Raw genomic sequence first — 17,075 nt, forward strand, 5'->3', positions numbered from 1 at the left:
ACAGCCCAGGGGCAGGCAATTTGTCAGTAGATCCCAACTAGATCATTAATGTAGGTTTAGACATGCCAATCTGCCGTACTTATTCAGGGTTCCCTGCGTCTCCAATCCCAGAACAACGTGGTTAACTACCCTCTGGTAGTAGCTGAGTCAATCAGTCACTTGCAGTGGTTTAAAGTCTGGCTGTGGCAGTCAAAGCTGCCACAACCAGACATAAAAACACTTTTTATCCACGAGTAGTTGCTCTACTCAACAGCCAAATATCTGTAGCCTCCCTTTGATCTGGTATTTTGTTGGTTCACATGCTTGATCAATGGTGTTTTATCATTAATGTTTTATTATTATTAATGTTTAGTGTTTTCTGAGTCATTCGTAACTGTCACTGTATGTCATGTTGTTACTTGTGGGCGGAGCACCAAGGCAAATTCCTTGTATGTGAATACTTGGCTAATAAACTTACTTACTTAAGAAGCTGACCATTTGCCAACTTCATGCCATGAAGAGGGTGATAAATGTGAATCACATCACTGAAGTGAGAAGCCCAGAATAGTCACCATATTAGGTGGTCTTCAATGCAGAAACAAAAGGAAAACCAAACAAAAAATGGGTAACACTTACTGCAGCTATAAAGATTGCAGGCTGTTAAGTAGGAAACCAAGTCATGCTGTATCAATTTACACCTAGAAGTCTCATAATAAATCAGATTAACACATCAGTATTTTTTCCGGAATTTCAGAGAGGGTCACAGGAACAGAAAATTCAACACTTCATGACCACTTAAAAGATCCAAGTTTGAAAATGAATTGGTCAACATTCATTAAGGAGAAAATCCCAGTGATTGCTAGTTCTGTAAAATAACAAAGACAGGAGCATGAACAGCAGAAGCTGGAGGCAGCGGTACGCTCCCATCCGTACCCCGCCTTGCCCCTGTCCCAACTTCCCTCTCCCTAGCCTTCCCAACTCCTCTACTTCCTAGTAGACACAAAAAGCTGGAGTAACGCAGCGGGTCAGGCAGCATATCTGGAGAAAAGGAATAGGTGACGTTTCGGGTCAAGACCCTTCTTCAGATTTGGAGTCGGGGAGAGGGAAACTAGAGATATGAAAAGGTACAAGGACCAAATTAATGAAAGGTACGAAAAGAACAAATCAAAGCCAGGACTGATTGTCATGTTATTTGTATCTTTTCATATCTCTAGTTTCCCTCGCTCCAGACTCAGTCTAAAAAACATCACCTATTCCTTTTCTCCAGAGATGCTGCCTGACCCGCTGAGTTACTCCAGCACTCTGTGTTTGTCTTTGGTTTAAACCAGCGTCTGCAGTTCCTCTTTACACGTGTATCTACTTTTGTTCTATTTTGGTTTCTGTCAACACAGTTAAAACAAAATCACTGAGTTACTCCAACATTTTGTGCCTGGCTTCGGTGTAAACCAGCACCTGCAGTTCCTTCCTACACATTTCCTCGACTTCCTAGTTTCCCTCTACCCAGCTCCCACTTCCCCAGCTTTCCTCTGCTTTAGCTCCCTCATGCCAAGCAGTTTAATAGCTGATTCTGCACCTCATTCAGTCTCCTCTCATAACCCAACATCACTTAAATTAAAGAAAGAAACAAAATGCTGGAGTACCTCAGCGGGTCAGCCAACATCTCTGGAGTTACTGTACTCCAGCTTTTTGTGCCTATCTGAGTGCAGAATCAGCTATTAAACCAGTATCTGCAGTTCCTTCTTACACATCAATTAAATTAATCTAGCCTCCTGTTCCAAATCACTTCCCGGTCAAAATAGTACTTAAAAAAAGCATTGTTTTAATGATGTTTGACAAAGTTGATTTTGGACATTTGTTCCGTGTGGTGAAAAGTTCACTTTCCAAGAAACATATTGTGTGGGGTTAGGATTCCCGAGGAATGCGAGAGTGTGGCAGGTCTATTGTGAGGATGAGTGTATGGTATTAGTGTTATGTTTGGAATGAGATTGTGTGTGGTTGGCGTTCATGGTGAGAGAGTGAATGTGCGAGTTTACAGTTATGTTAAGTAGTAAAACATGTGGGGTCAGGGTTGGAGTGTCAGCATGTGTTTGTGCAGTTAATGTATCAAAGAAGAGAGAGCTGCTGAGCATGCACGCACCGCCCCTTTTAGAGAATTCCTGACATTCCCACAGCCTTGGCAATTGCTGTTATGTTGACAATTTGGCTGAAATTCACCTGCAAGTTCGGCGTTTACATGAATTGTGCTTCTGACCTGGAACAAGGTACAAAAGGTCCTCTGTGCTCATAAAACCTTAAGCCAGATATTCATGCTGTTTTTTTGAACTGGCCCCTACCGTACCTGTATTAATAAGGCTGATGTGTTGCAAGTCTGTGTGTAGCACATTAACATGTGCCCATGCACAAGCGTGTGTGTGTGCGTGCATATGAATGACTAAAACAGCCTGGAGCCACAGGAAAGGCTTTGATATCACATGTAGGAAGGAACTGCAGATGCTGGTTGACACCGAAGGTAGACACAAAATGCTGGAGTAACACAGCAGGTATCTGATATCATACCTGATGGGCAGTGTTCTCTTCAGCCCAATTAAACAAACTACTCACCTCCGATCACGAGGTTATGAGGGAGATGAACCTTATAATCACACAGGGTTTTTTAGATCCATGTCATTTCCATCAATCCCAATCTCCCCGTCATAATCTCTCTGTGCTTTGTAAATCATTCCCTCTCATGAATACCTTTCGGCATCCTTCCAATTATTTTTGTCACTAGGCAACTCTGAAAGAGTAATTTACAGTAGCAAATTCATCTATCTGCATGCCTTTGGGATGTGGTCACAGAGAGAACATGCAAACTCCACACAGACAGCAGCTGTGAACAGCAATGAACCTGAAACCCAAAGGAGTGAGACAGCAGTACTAACTGCTGCACCACCATGATGCCCTCTGGTACAGTAAAACACCCCAAATCATTTAGCAGGAGTACTTGCCAAACTAAAGGTGACATCTTATAATGCAAAAAGATATTAGGACTGGTGATCAAAGGTTGTAACCAGTGTATTTAAAGAAGAAAGAAAGATAGTGAGATAGACAGACTTAATGTATTAGCAGCTAAATGAAGGAATTAAATCAGGGGTGCATGCATGGCTGGGATTGGAGAATAGGAGTTTACAGTGAGAGGGTTAGCTGAAGCCACATAGTTCAGGAAAAGATTAGCTGCACCAGAGGAATTGTTGCTGCACCAGAGGAATTGTTGCTGCACCAGAGGAATTGTTGCTGCACCAGAGGAATTGTTGCTGCACCAGAGGGATTGTTGCTGCACCAGAGGGATTGTTGCTGCACCAGAGGGATTGTTGCTGCACCAGAGGGATTGTTGCTGCACCAGAGGGATTGTTGCTGCACCAGAGGGATTGTTGCTGCACCAGAGGGATTGTTGCTGCACCAGAGGGATTGTTGCTGCACCAGAGGGATTGTTGCTGCACCAGAGGGATTGTTGCTGCACCAGAGGGATTGTTGCTGCACCAGAGGGATTGTTGCTGCACCAGAGGGATTGTTGCTGCACCAGAGGGATTGTTGCTGCACCAGAGGGATTGTTGCTGCACCAGAGGGATTGTTGCTGCACCAGAGGGATTGTTGCTGCACCAGAGGGATTGTTGCTGCACCAGAGGAATTGTTGCTGCACCAGAGGGATTGTTGCTGCACCAGAGGGATTGTTGCTGCACCAGAGGGATTGTTGCTGCACCAGAGGGATTGTTGCTGCACCAGAGGGATTGTTGCTGCACCAGAGGGATTGTTGCTGCACCAGAGGGATTGTTGCTGCACCAGAGGGATTGTTGCTGCACCAGAGGGATTGTTGCTGCACCAGAGGGATTGTTGCTGCACCAGAGGGATTGTTGCTGCACCAGAGGGATTGTTGCTGCACCAGAGGGATTGTTGCTGCACCAGAGGGATTGTTGCTGCACCAGAGGGGATTGTTGCTGCACCAGAGGGATTGTTGCTGCACCAGAGGGATTGTTGCTGCACCAGAGGGATTGTTGCTGCACCAGAGGGATTGTTGCTGCACCAGAGGAATTGTTGCTGCACCAGAGAAATTATTGCTGCACCAGAGAAATTATTGCTGCACCAGAGAAATTATTGCTGCACCAGAGAAATTATTGCTGCACCAGAGAAATTATTGCTGCACCAGAGGAATTATTGCTGCACTAGAGAAGGCAGGCACACCTGCAATTTTCAAAGTGGCAGAGATTTGGACAGATATTTTTTTTAAGGTTTTGAAATCTTTCCAAAAGCTAAAGTGCGATAGGTTATACACAAAACCAAAAACACTGGTCTGAACTGAAATAAAATGCTGGAAATGCTCAACGTGTCAGAGAGCATCTGTGGAGCCGGGAACAGGGTTAATGTTTCAGGTCAATTACCTTTCATTGGAGCACTTGCTGCTACATGACAATTTGTGAGGTTCATCGGTGCAAGAGAGACACTCTGGGATACTCTGCCACTGGAGTGGATGTGGGATAGATGAGCAGATATTTACAGAAGAGAGGGCCATGGGGACAGAATGTACCAGTAAAGTCCAGTGCTGGATCGCTCTGACAGGATGAGAGATCTCTTTCTCGGTTTGTACAGTGAGCGTTGCCTCCTAGGTATGTACTTGGATGATGTAACGACTGATGTAATGATCACTGCACAGCAATATCATCTTGCCTCACAAGTCTATTTTCGTGCTCTATCCTATTCACCTCAGCTCCCCTGATCGAAAACAGTCCCACCATTAATCACTATTTAATCATAAAATCTAACAAGGAATTCAGAAGGCACTTCTTTCAGAAATGCCTTTCAGAAATGCCTGCTGAATGTACTGTATTCTCATAGCACATGCTTTTAGTATTCAGCTTCTCAAAGGTCCATCCTTTTGAATCCCTTCCTAATTTTAAAGACCAGTTAGATGAAGGATCCTCACTCATTCATTATTATTTTAAAGTGGACAGTTTAAATCTGCAGACAGAGGATCCAAGATAGTGAATGGTTGGCCATCTAGAAGATTCAGTGAATGGAGTCTCTGGGGTGTCAGGTCCTCTCAAATCAATATTCAGTGCTGGAGACTCTGGTAGTGATGGCAATTTGAAGGACTGATTTCCAGAAAAGAACACAAAATGCTGCAGTTAGTGGGTCAGGCAGCATCTCTGGAGAACATGGATAGGTGGCGTTTCAGGTCTGATACTAATGGTCAAAAAGACTGCATGAGGAAGAAACAAACCATTGAAATTCTGCTGTACAAATTCCAAAGGGAGCACCATCCATCATTGTGAGTTTGTGAGATTTTGTTGTGAGATTTCGTTCGCTACAAAAATTTCGAGCCCCGCGCGATGTCGCGCACAACTACATACCCCACCCCGCTTCTCAGTGGGACCGGCCCCGCGCGGCTATACGATGCCTGTGCGCCTTAACGCGACCACGGGGTCGCGTAATTTGCGTGCCAAGGTCACGTAAGTGGGACAGGCCCTTAATGGTTACTCAACATGTAAATGAGGCCACTCAGAAACATGGAAATACATTGGACCTGGTGGTATCCCGAGGGTAAAAAATTGATTTAAAAAATCCTGGTGTCTGATTTTACCGTGTCTGGCCAATATTGTGTGTTTTTTGATGTGATTCTAAAGCTGTTTTGGAGTCTACATGTAAAAGGCACTTTTTAGATCCAGCAGCAGAACTCAAATTTTCTGAGCTCGTAAGTACATTCGTTCCTCTCATACAGAGTGATTCTGTTGATGAAATTACAAAAGTTTTTAACATTAACCTGATAAAGTTGCATCTCTCACGATGAAAAGGCAAGGAAGGGTTAAAACATCTCCATGGTTAAATAACTCTGTTCATATGGTTAAAAAATAATGCATAGTTGCTGAAAGAAAGTGGAGAAAAACAGGACTAGAAGTACATCTTGGCATCTATAAACAAACCATCGCTACTCATAATAATGATGTAAGATCTGCAAGGAGGACCCATTTTTCTCAAATTATTGCAGAAAGTGGTGGAAATAGTAAGATTTTGTAAGCCAAGCGTCTGCTGAAAAATGTGAGCTGTCTGACGATTATTTTAAAAATAAGGTTCAGACTATCAGAGCTGGTATCCCTTTAGATTCTACTGTCCATTGCTGCTGACCTAGTGAGGCGCAGGCAAAAATCAGCAGTTTCTTAAGTCTGAACTTTGTAAAATTGAGGCTGTGAGCAAATCCACTACCTGTCATTCCAACACGGTTCCTACAATGTTTTTAAAGAATGTTTTTATGAGTTTATCCAGTTTAGTTCTTACTATTATAACTGTCTCCCTCGAGACTGGGACTTTCCCAGATACTTATAAAACCGCTGTGGTAAAGCTTCTGTTAAAGAAACCAAATTCAGGCAGTGGGCTACTGAGTAATTACCGACCCATATCAAATCTACCCTTCATCAGCAAGGTACCGGCAAAAGCAGTATTCAACTAAATACAACACTTTCTGAATCAAAATGACATTTTAGAGACATTTCAACCTGGTTTCAGAGCAAATTACAGAACTGAGACTGCCGTGACAAAAATAGTCCGTGACCTTAGATTTAGCACTGATGAGGACAAAGTCTCAGTGCTGATCCTCTTAGACACAGCAGCTTTTGACACCACAGATCACAGTATTCTTACAGATCGCCAAGAAAACTGGGTCGGCCTGTTAGATCAGGTACGAAGTTGCTTCCAATCATATATAAGTGGAAGGAAGTACTTTGTTAGCCTTGGGGACTATGTGTCACAGTTGCATGATATACCCTTTGATGAGCCTTGGCCCATTCCTCTTTTCCTTGTATATGCTGCCACGAGGAGTTATCAGACGGCATCATGTAAACTTTCTAAGTTATGCCGATGACACTCAGTTATATTTCTCTGTCGAACCCACTGATGCAAACGCCTTAAGTTCTTTGACCTCCTGCCTATTTTCCATTTAAAAAAATGGATGAATGCTAACTCTCTTTTTCACACAGAGAGTTGTGAGTCTGTGGAATTCTCTGCCTCAGAGGGCGGTGGAGGCCGGTTGTCTGGATACTTTCAAGAGAGAGCTAGATAGGGCTCTTAAAGATAGCGGAGTCAGGGGATATGGGGAGAAGGCAGGAACGGGGTACTGATTGGAAATGATCACATTGAATGGTGGTGCTGGCTCGAAGGGCCGAATAGCCTACTCCTGCACCTATTGTCTATTGTCTATAACTTCCTTAAACTCAACGATGACAAGACAGACATTTTATTACTTGGATCAAAACCCAAGAGCAATGTTACTCGGTAAACTGGGAAATTTGACTGCCTATGTCAAACAAGAAGTCACAAGCCTGGGGGTAAAAATTGACAATGATCTTAATTTTAATTCTCATATAAATAAGGTAACAAAGTGTGCTCTCTATCACCTCAGAAATATTGCTGTGTGTGGAGTTTGCATGTTCTTGTGACTGCGTGGGTTTCTTCTGGGTGCTCTGGTTTCCTCCCACATTCCAAAAATGTGCAGGTTAATTGGCATCTGTAGTGTGTTGAGTAGATGTGAAGAATGGGATTACAGAAAACTAACGTAAATGGTGATTGATGGTTGGTGTGGACTCAGTGGGCCGAAGGGATAGTTTCAATGCTGAGTCTCTAGATTAAAGGCACATTCAGAATTGATGTAAAACGCACACAGAAAAATGAATAAGGTTGGTGAGTTAAAGCACATATGGCCCTGTGGCTGCGTGTTTGTGTGTGTATCTGTGCTCCTGTGCTGAAGCAATTGGATAAGGAAGTGCAACATTAACTGCGAAAATTCCCACTTGTTCACTTTGGTGAGAAGAACAGAAACAAGTTTTTTTTATAAATAAGATTTGAAAATATCAGTTTTATTTTAGGGTCAGTTGCACTGTTTCTAAATAATGTTCAGGAAAATTAATGAAGTTTATTTATGAAAATACACGATGCATCGACTTTTTAAAAATGTTCTCGTAAGTACTGTCTATATCTCTCGTTCCTCTTTCCCATCTCCCAGCCTGAAGAAGGGTCTCGACCAGAAACGTCACCTATTCCTTTTATCCAGAGAAGCAGCCTGACCCGCTGAGTGAATCCGGCTTTTTTGTGTCTGTCTTTGGTTTAAACCAACATCTATAGTTCCTCTCTACACATGAATCGACTTTTGTTTCTCTTTTGGCTTCTGCGAGCACAAGTAAATCAAAAACTATACACAATATCAGCCGAAGACAGACACAAAATGCTGGAGTTACTCAGCGGACAAGCAGCATCTCTGGAGAAAATAAATAGGTGATGTTTCGGATCGAGACCCTTCTTCAGACTCCACCCGAAACGTTGCCTATACCTTTCCTCCAGGGATGCTGCCTGACCCGCTGAGTTACTCCAGCTTTTTGAGTCTATCTTCAGCATCTGCATTTTCTCCCTCAGCCTACGGCTTGTTTGTGTGTCTATTGATTCTGTAAGCTTAAGCTGCTCTGTGAGTTTGAATGACCTTCTCAAGAGAGGCACATGTGAGATGTTGATGGACACTCGACTTAATTCTGCTCCTTTTAAGGAGATAATGGATTACATTATATAAGATGGTGCATTATGCAAACATGCAACAGAGTTACAGTGAAGCTAATTTGCAACTTCCCAGAAAATGGATTGAACAAATGAAGGTGGTTCTGTCACACTTGGCATTCTCCCATCTACAAAAGGAGTTAAGTGTTTGCTGGAAACTCAAGACCATTTACAAAAGGTGGCAGTCACAAGGAACTGCAGTTGCTGGAATCTTGAGCAAAATGTAAAGTGCTGAAGGAACTCAGTGGGTCAGGCAGTACCTGTGGATGGAAATGGACAGATGATGTTTTGGGGCAGACCTTTCTTCAGACCAACGGAGTGGGGTGCAGAAAGTGGGGGGTAGAGTCTGGCAAGTGATGGGTGGATACAGAAGAGTGGGAGTGATTGGCAGATTGATGGAGATGGTGACAAAGGCTGGAGGTGAAAAAGGTGGCAGCCAATTAGGGCTGAAATAAGGGAAAATTAATTTACTCAGATGGTTGCAGATCTTTTGCATGTTTGATTGTGGAGGACATGAATCTTAAGCTAATAGCCCCCCTCCCCGGCCCCCTCTCTCCCCCTCCCTCTCCATCCCCGGTTCCCCTCTCCATCCCCGGTTCCCCTCTCCACCCCCCTACCCCCGCGGCGTACATGTTCCGTGTGAACAGTTTGCGAATGGAGAGGAAAGAACATTAGTGCTCGCTCCGTGACTGGACATTAGTTAATCATTAATAGTGAATACTTGTCTTCAGAGCGCTGCCACTCGAGCCTATAATACAACACCCACCATGTCCCTGTCCCACTGTCCCCGCTGCAGGGTCCCCGCCTCGGCCCCCCCTATAAGGCGAGCTGAATGAAGCGGATAACACACAAGATACTACCGTTCTTCTCCTTCATGTCGGAGACGCCGCCGGCTCGGGAAGGATGAAGGTGCGGCCGCAGTTGTCAGAAGACGACCTGTGTGTGATCAGATGAACAGAGCGAAGTTTAAACGCCCGGCGACTGCAGAGTGTTTTTAATGTTTAAACGGCAGCAGATGAAACCGCGCCCCGTCTCCGCTGCTGCTGCTGCTGCTGCTGCTAAACCGTGCTAAAGTCCCGTGTGCCCGACTCCCTCCCTCCCAGCTACACGCATCTATCTACACGCTCCCGCCCGACTACTCGGGGCCGGCGTTTAATTCAGCCTCAATGATGCCTCAGTCATCCTTGTCCTTACCTTCCCTCTCGCAGCTCTGCCTTCGGGCTCAGTCCGGTAATGCCAGGCTCCTCCTGATCACTCGCCGACCAACTAACTAACTAACTAACTAACAAACAGGTGCCTGCGGCGGGTCCAACCTGCCCCACCTGTGCCTCTGGAGGTGTGGAGCCGGAGCCAAGGCTGATCCTCCCACTGCACCACTGCTCCCCCACCAGTGCCATCCTGTCACCAGTCTCACTCTGAAGATGTGTTTAAGAAGGAACTGCAGATGCAGCCAGTGAGATATTCCTTCGGGTGCATGTGATGAATAAAATTGACTTTCACTTTGACATTCTCATTGTTACAGTTTTGATGCTAGAGAAACAATATTCACCTAGGAAGCATCGACACCGAGCTTCATGAACAGATAACTCATTTGCTGATCTTGCTTGAAGGTTACATTTATGTCAGTACCCCAAGCAAACCTTTTGAACTTTGTTAAAATATAGGCAACCCCTGCGTTACAGCTGTTCAGGTTAAGGAAATTCACTAATCACTACTCAAATATTTGAGATACGGATTAAAATTTGCTTCCATGAAATTTATGTGCAAAGTAAACAACTATAACAACATTGCTGGAGAAACTCAGCGGGTGCAGCAGCATCTATGGAGCGAAGGAAATTATCAACGTTTCGGGCCGAAACCCTGAAGGAAATAGGCAACGTTTCGGGCCGAAACCCGGAAGGGTTTCGGGCCGAAACGTTGCCTATTTCCTTCGCTCCATAGATGCTGCTGCACCCGCTGAGTTCCTTCACTCTGAAGAAGGGTCTCGACCCGAAACGTCACCCATTCCTTCTCGCCAGCGACGCTGCCTGCCTGCCTGTCCCGCGGAGTTACCCCAGCATTTTGTGTCAACCCTCATCACTGTCGGCTGCAGATTAAAGTTTCCAGAGCAGTCCTTGTTGTCAGTCGAGTTCTCCTCCACAGCCTAGACCAGGTTTGTTGACAGTCCTGCCCTTCAGCACCTTGAACTGAAGTCATGGAGAAAGAGATAGCATGGAAACAGGCCCTTCAGCCCACTGAGTCCCTGCTGACCACCACGCACCCATCCAATGGTACTCCTTTATCTAAAATCTCTCAGCATTCCCATCAACCCCCCTCCCCATTGCCCTCCAGGAGACATTTACAGCGGCCGATTCACCTCAATGTATTTGGGATGCAGGAGGAACGTACAGCCATAAAGGAAACACGCAGTCGTAGGGCGAGCGTGCAAACGCCACATAGACAGAAATCCGCCAAGGTGGGAATTGAACCCGGATCTCTACCTGCTGCAACACTGCACCACCTGGCCTTCCCTACATGTACTAGGACTGGCCGACACATTCAGGGAAATCTGCCAAATCATTTCAGCACAGGTCTTAAACTCTATAACACCAACTGAACTATCAACGAAGGCCCTGCCCCATGTACGAGTTCATTCCAAGAGCTCTCCCGAGTTTAAAACAAAATCAAACTCGTGGTAAGCACGGAGAATGAACGTAGCGGGTACGTCGGAGCTCGGGGACGGCTCGTAGCGCTAACGGCAGGTACTCAGGAAGACTCGCTAACGGCAGGTGAGCACGGGAAGACTCGTGAAGATTTTTCAACATGTTGAAAAATGTCCACGAGAGCCCCGAGTACCAATGAGTGGCCATTACCGTAAATCTCCGAGTTCGAATCAGGGCAAACTCAGGAGAGCTCTTGGAATGAACTTGTACCGTGGGACAGGGTTAACTGTCTCGGTTGCACTCAGGGCTTTGGACTTTTTTGCACTATTATTGTTTTTAAAATAAACGTTGATTTGTTGATTACATTATCTATTACTGTGTTTACAATCCTGTTACGATGCTGCAATTAGACTTTGTTCAGTTTCTGGTACAGATGACAATTAAACACACTTGGCTCTCAGCTCCATTGCCGTGTGCATGTTGGACATCCGGAGGTTGTGTAAGGCACTATACAAATGCAAGAGCACAAGATTGTTGCTGCCTTCTGTATCTTTGGTTCTGGGATTTATATTACAAGCAATTCACAGAGCAACAAAAAAAGCGAAGTTATTGAGTGCTCACAAGCACACAAAATACAAAGAGCTATAGATCACCTCCATGTATTTATTTATGATCAGTATAACAATTGTAAAATGATGGTTTCCGAACTAGGGAAGGGGTGAGGTGTGAAGGGCGGAGGGATGAACGTCCTTGGGCTGTGTCATGTCACCTTTGATCACTGTTCATTCAGCAATGATGTTGTAATCTTGTAAGATAATTACCTATTGCATTGTATTTACGGCACAGAAACTGGCAGGTTTCCCCCCACAGGTCCATGCTAGAGCCCTGCCTCCATGAGCCTTAATGCTATGTTGTATCTAATGCCTTCAATTGCTTCCCTTCTCATCTACGTACACATCCAGCTTCCCCTAAGATATAACCTCCCAATTTCAGCCACTCGCTGACCACTCTTTGGATAAAGCAATTGGCCGACTGAGATTCTGGATTTATTGATGATTATATTTTTTATACATTATTTTACAATTCTTATTTTTACCAAATGAGGGAGGTGTCATTCTTGCACTGGGTTGTTGATGTGAGTTGTTTTTTTAAATTCTTGGGTCATTTAAGTAGACCCAGACCCAACTCTCACTTTCACAACCGGTCAGTGACAGCATTAGGCAGGGCGGGCAGGGGTAGGTGGTCAGATGGATCCAGCTGGGCTGAATCCTATGGCCAATTGCCCCCTTGTTGCCGGGTTAGTAGGGGTAAGGGTATGGCATTGCAGTTGATGAGGATTTGACTGGAGACTCTCTGTCTCCTTGTGGGATGTAGGGGGAGAGGTTAATTCCCGGGATGGCGGGACTGTCATACACTGAGAGAATGGAGCAGCTGGGCTTGTACACTCTGGAATTTAGAAGGATGAGAGGGGATCTTATTGAAGCATATAAGATTATTAAGGGTTTGGACACGCTGGAGGCAGGAAACATGTTCCCGATGTTGGGGGAGTCCAGAACCAGGGGCCACAGTTTACGAATAAGGGGTAAGCCATATAGAACTGAGATGAGGAAACACTTTTTCACACAGAGGGTTGTGAATCTGTGGAATTCTCTGCCTCAGAATTCTCTGGATACTTTCAAGAGAGAGTTAGATAGGGCTCTTAAAGATAGCGGAGTCAGGGGATATGGGGAGAAGGTAGGAACAGGGTACTGATTGTGGATGATCAGCCATGATCACATTGAATGGTGGTCTGGCTCGAAGGGCCGAATGGCCTACTCCTGCACCTATTGTCTATTGTCTATTGAGATCACGGTGGGAGGAAGCATCTGCTGGAGTTACAGTAAGTGATGAAATCCCAACCTCTACATTTATTAATTTTCTTTCTTCCCCCTCCCCTTCCCTGTGTCCCACCTGGACTTCCACTCATATTTCCCCTTCCACCTATACTTCTTTCTCTAGGTTCATAATTTGCACATCGTTTATCCTTGTCTCCCACTACTTGTCTTTTTAATCTCTGGCTCTTGTTCAACAATCCACACATAACCTCCACCCATTCCCCTCCGTGTATCCACCTATCACTCACCAGACTTGGTCCTGGCCCACCTCCCTTCCAGCTTTCTCCCACCACCATAAGTCTGAAGAAGGGTCCCGATCTCCCATCCACGTTTTGTAGATATGCTGCCTGACCCGCTGAGTCACTCCAGTACTCTGTTTCTTTTGGTGAGATTCCTGTTTTACTGCTCAGCAGTAGAACTGTTAATTTTTAACTTTTTGTTTTGGACATAAAAATATTTCCCAAAGAGTTTGTGGGTGTAACCCATCAACATCCATCATAAGCATATTTCACACAGTATCACAGTTGAATAACTGTGCGGCATTTGGATGAAGGGCAGTAAAAATGACTGCATAATGATAAACTATTTGTAACTACAATGCACTCTCACCCCAGAATGTTGCATGTTCAAAACCAACTCCAGCAACTAAGCTTTAGAACAGTGTTGATGGATTCTCACAGCCTGAGAATGAGGAATTGACACCACACATCACCCTTGTGTTCACAATGGTCAATGGTTTCATTATTATCATTATATATCTATATATATATTGCATGCAGCTCAGCAAGACTATCACCATACATAAGCATAATCCACTGGTTAGCACAGATTGTACAGAACAGGCCACCAAGTCTACATACAAGAGGTGCCATTTTTCACCATTTCACTGTCCTAACTGCAGCTGGCCACAAAGGCCCGTTACAGCCATCTCCTCCAGTCCAGTCATTCCGTGAACCGTCGTCCCTCTCCAGCTTTTCACCGACCAGCGATCCCCGCACACTAACACTACCCTTCACACCCGAGGGACAATTTACATTTACACCAAGCCAATCAACTAACAAACCTGCACGTCTTTGGAATGTGGGAGGAAACCCGAGAACCCGGTGAAAACCCAAGCAGGTCACGGGGAGAACATTCAAACTCCGTACAGGCTGCACCCGTAGTCAGGATCGAACCCGGGTCTCTGGTGCTGTGAGGCAGCAACTCTACCGCTGCGCCACCGTGCCGCCCACAACAGGTTTTAGAAAATTATTTAATTAAGCGATTAGAATCAAGGAGAAGAACATTGCCTATTAAAGCAAGTCCAACTCTGATCGTCCTACTGCTAGTGGGGACAGCATCTTCAATTGGCATTAACACCATTCATGCTCAATTGATCCAACACAAAACTATTCTCATGCCCCCTTGGCTGCGTCAGTCCTGATACAGCAACTGTAGGCATTTCTTCTCACATTTTGGTTTTGTACTTGGCACCAATTCTGGCTGCAGTCCAGAGAACTTAGAAACAGAGAAAAATAGGTGCAGGAGCGGCCATTCGGCCCTTCGAGCCAGCACCGCCATTCAATATGATCATGGCTGATCATCTAAAATTAGAACCCCGTTCCTGCTTTTCCCCCATATCTCTTGATTCCTTTAGCCCTAAGAGTTAAATCTAAAAAGGCTAGATGCAGGAAGATTGCTCCCGATGTTGGGGAAGTCCAGGACAAGGGGTCACAGCTTAAGGATAAGGGGGAAATCCTTTAAAACCGAGATGAGAAGAACTTTTTTCACACAGAGAGTGGTGAATCTCTGGAACTCTCTGCCACAGAGGGTAGTCGAGGCCAGTTCATTGGCTATATTTAAGAGGGAGTTAGATGTGGCCCTTGTGGCTAAGGGGATCAGAGGGTATGGAGAGAAGGCAGGTACGGGATACTGAGTTGGATGATCAGCCATGATCATATTGAATGGCGGTGCAGGCTCGAAGGGCCGAATGGCCTACTCCTGCACCTAATTTCTATGTTTCTATGTTTCTAACTCTCTCTTGAAATCTAACTTCTTACCATCATTAGAAAATCTGCCTCTTATATGCATCTAATCCTTCAACATAATGTTCTTCCTGCTACATGATATAATACTATGCTGCTCAAGTTTCAATGAAGTTTGTAAACACATTAACCATTACCATGCCAGTGGTTGTTAAACAACTCCTGTATGACTCATCGTCCCCTATCCCACAGCCTATTGTGTGCCTTCATTATCATTGCTTTTTGCATATCTTCCACTTATTTCTCCTAAGTACCATCTATATCTCTCGTTTCCCTTTTCCCTGACTCCCAGTCTGAAGAAGGGTCTCGACCAGAAACGTTACCTATTCCTTTTCTCCAGAGATGCTGCCTGACCTGCCTTTTGTATCTGTCTTCGGTTCTTAAAGAATGTTAGTTGCATATATTTAAAAAAGTGCAAATAAACCCAATAGATGGTGTAATCTCACATTAGCACATGCTTGCTAAATTCAGCATCATCTACAATAGGTCCCAATTATATATTTGAAATCAGATTTATTAGATTAGATTAGATTATTTAATGACCACACAGTCAAGCTGGTGGAATTCAGGTTCAATACAGGATGTTACAAGGTAGGCTGATTCCCGTCAAACATAACATAAAACACAACATCATACAATATACAGTACATGCATGGGGAGGATATGTGCTGTTGTCATAGTGTGTTCAGAATTCGGATTGCGTGTGGGTAAGAACTGTTTTTAAATCGAGATGTCTTGGTGGGCAGTGAGCTGTAGCGCCATCCTGATGGCAGCAGGTGGAAGATGTGTCTTTGCTGCCCACAGTTTGACGTTAGTAAGACCAGGATCAGGGGAGGGGAAGGCAAGAACTTGCATGTTTTAGTTCCGTTCTCAAGTTCAGAATATTTGTTAAGCAATTAAATAAATTTGATGTGCAGTTACCGTTGCAATGCAGTAACGGAGGCAGACAAATGACATGCAGTACGAACCAGGGAATGGAATAACGTCCACAGCCAGACCATCTGCTTTTGTGATCTGGTTTGAGCGATTGTGCCTGCAGCAGACACGACAGCAAGTACGGATCCTAATCTTTTTACTCCCAGGTTTTCCCTTTCCTCTCTCTCTCTCTCTCTCTCTCTCTTCCATCATCGTGCCTCCATTTCATCGCTCCCCATAGCTTATCCTCTCACCTTGCCATCCCAACAATCCCACACTCACTAACCTTCCTATACTTTGGCCACAATCTCAAGCATGACCTCCTCATTGATAATAGCTACTATTGCAGATACTATAATTTAAGAAACATTTAGACAGGTGCATAGATGCGATAGATGTAGAGGTATATGGGCCAAACACAGGCAGATGAGACTGGTACAGATGGGACATGTTGGTTGGTGTGAGCAAGTTGGGCCGAAGGATCTGTCTCCACATGGTATCACAATGACACTATGACCACAGAGGCAAGCAGATTTATAGGGGTTCGCTGAGTTATTTATAATTACATTACTATTGGGAGCAAATACCCCCAAGCTCCCCCCATACACTCCTCCACTCTGCTGCCACTGTGGACTCTGACATTGGCTCATTTATTGTTATTTTTTTGCACATTTTTCCAAAATGCTCATTGACAGATGATTGAGGCTCTTGCCATCGAAGAGTTCATTCTGAGTTAACCCGGCCTTGATCAGCTCATGGGTTATGACATATTTTGTCAAGTTTTGCTTTCTGCGTCAGAGCGTGGTGAATCTGTGGAATTCATTGCCACAGGAGGCTGTGGAGGCCATCAATGGATATTTTTAAGGCAAAGATAGATAGATTCTTGATTAGTACAGGTGTCAAGGGTTATGGAGAGAAGGCAGGAGAATGGGGTTGAGAGGGGAATATAGATCAGCCATGATTGAATAGACTTGATGGACTGAATGGCCTAATTCTGCTCCTATCACTTACAAACTTGCATATGTGTACATTTCCCTTCCACCACTTGATCCATCCAAACCATCACGCAGTTG

This window comes from Amblyraja radiata, chromosome 33 (assembly GCF_010909765.2).
Source record: "Amblyraja radiata isolate CabotCenter1 chromosome 33, sAmbRad1.1.pri, whole genome shotgun sequence".
Classification (NCBI taxonomy): Eukaryota; Metazoa; Chordata; class Chondrichthyes; order Rajiformes; family Rajidae; genus Amblyraja; species Amblyraja radiata.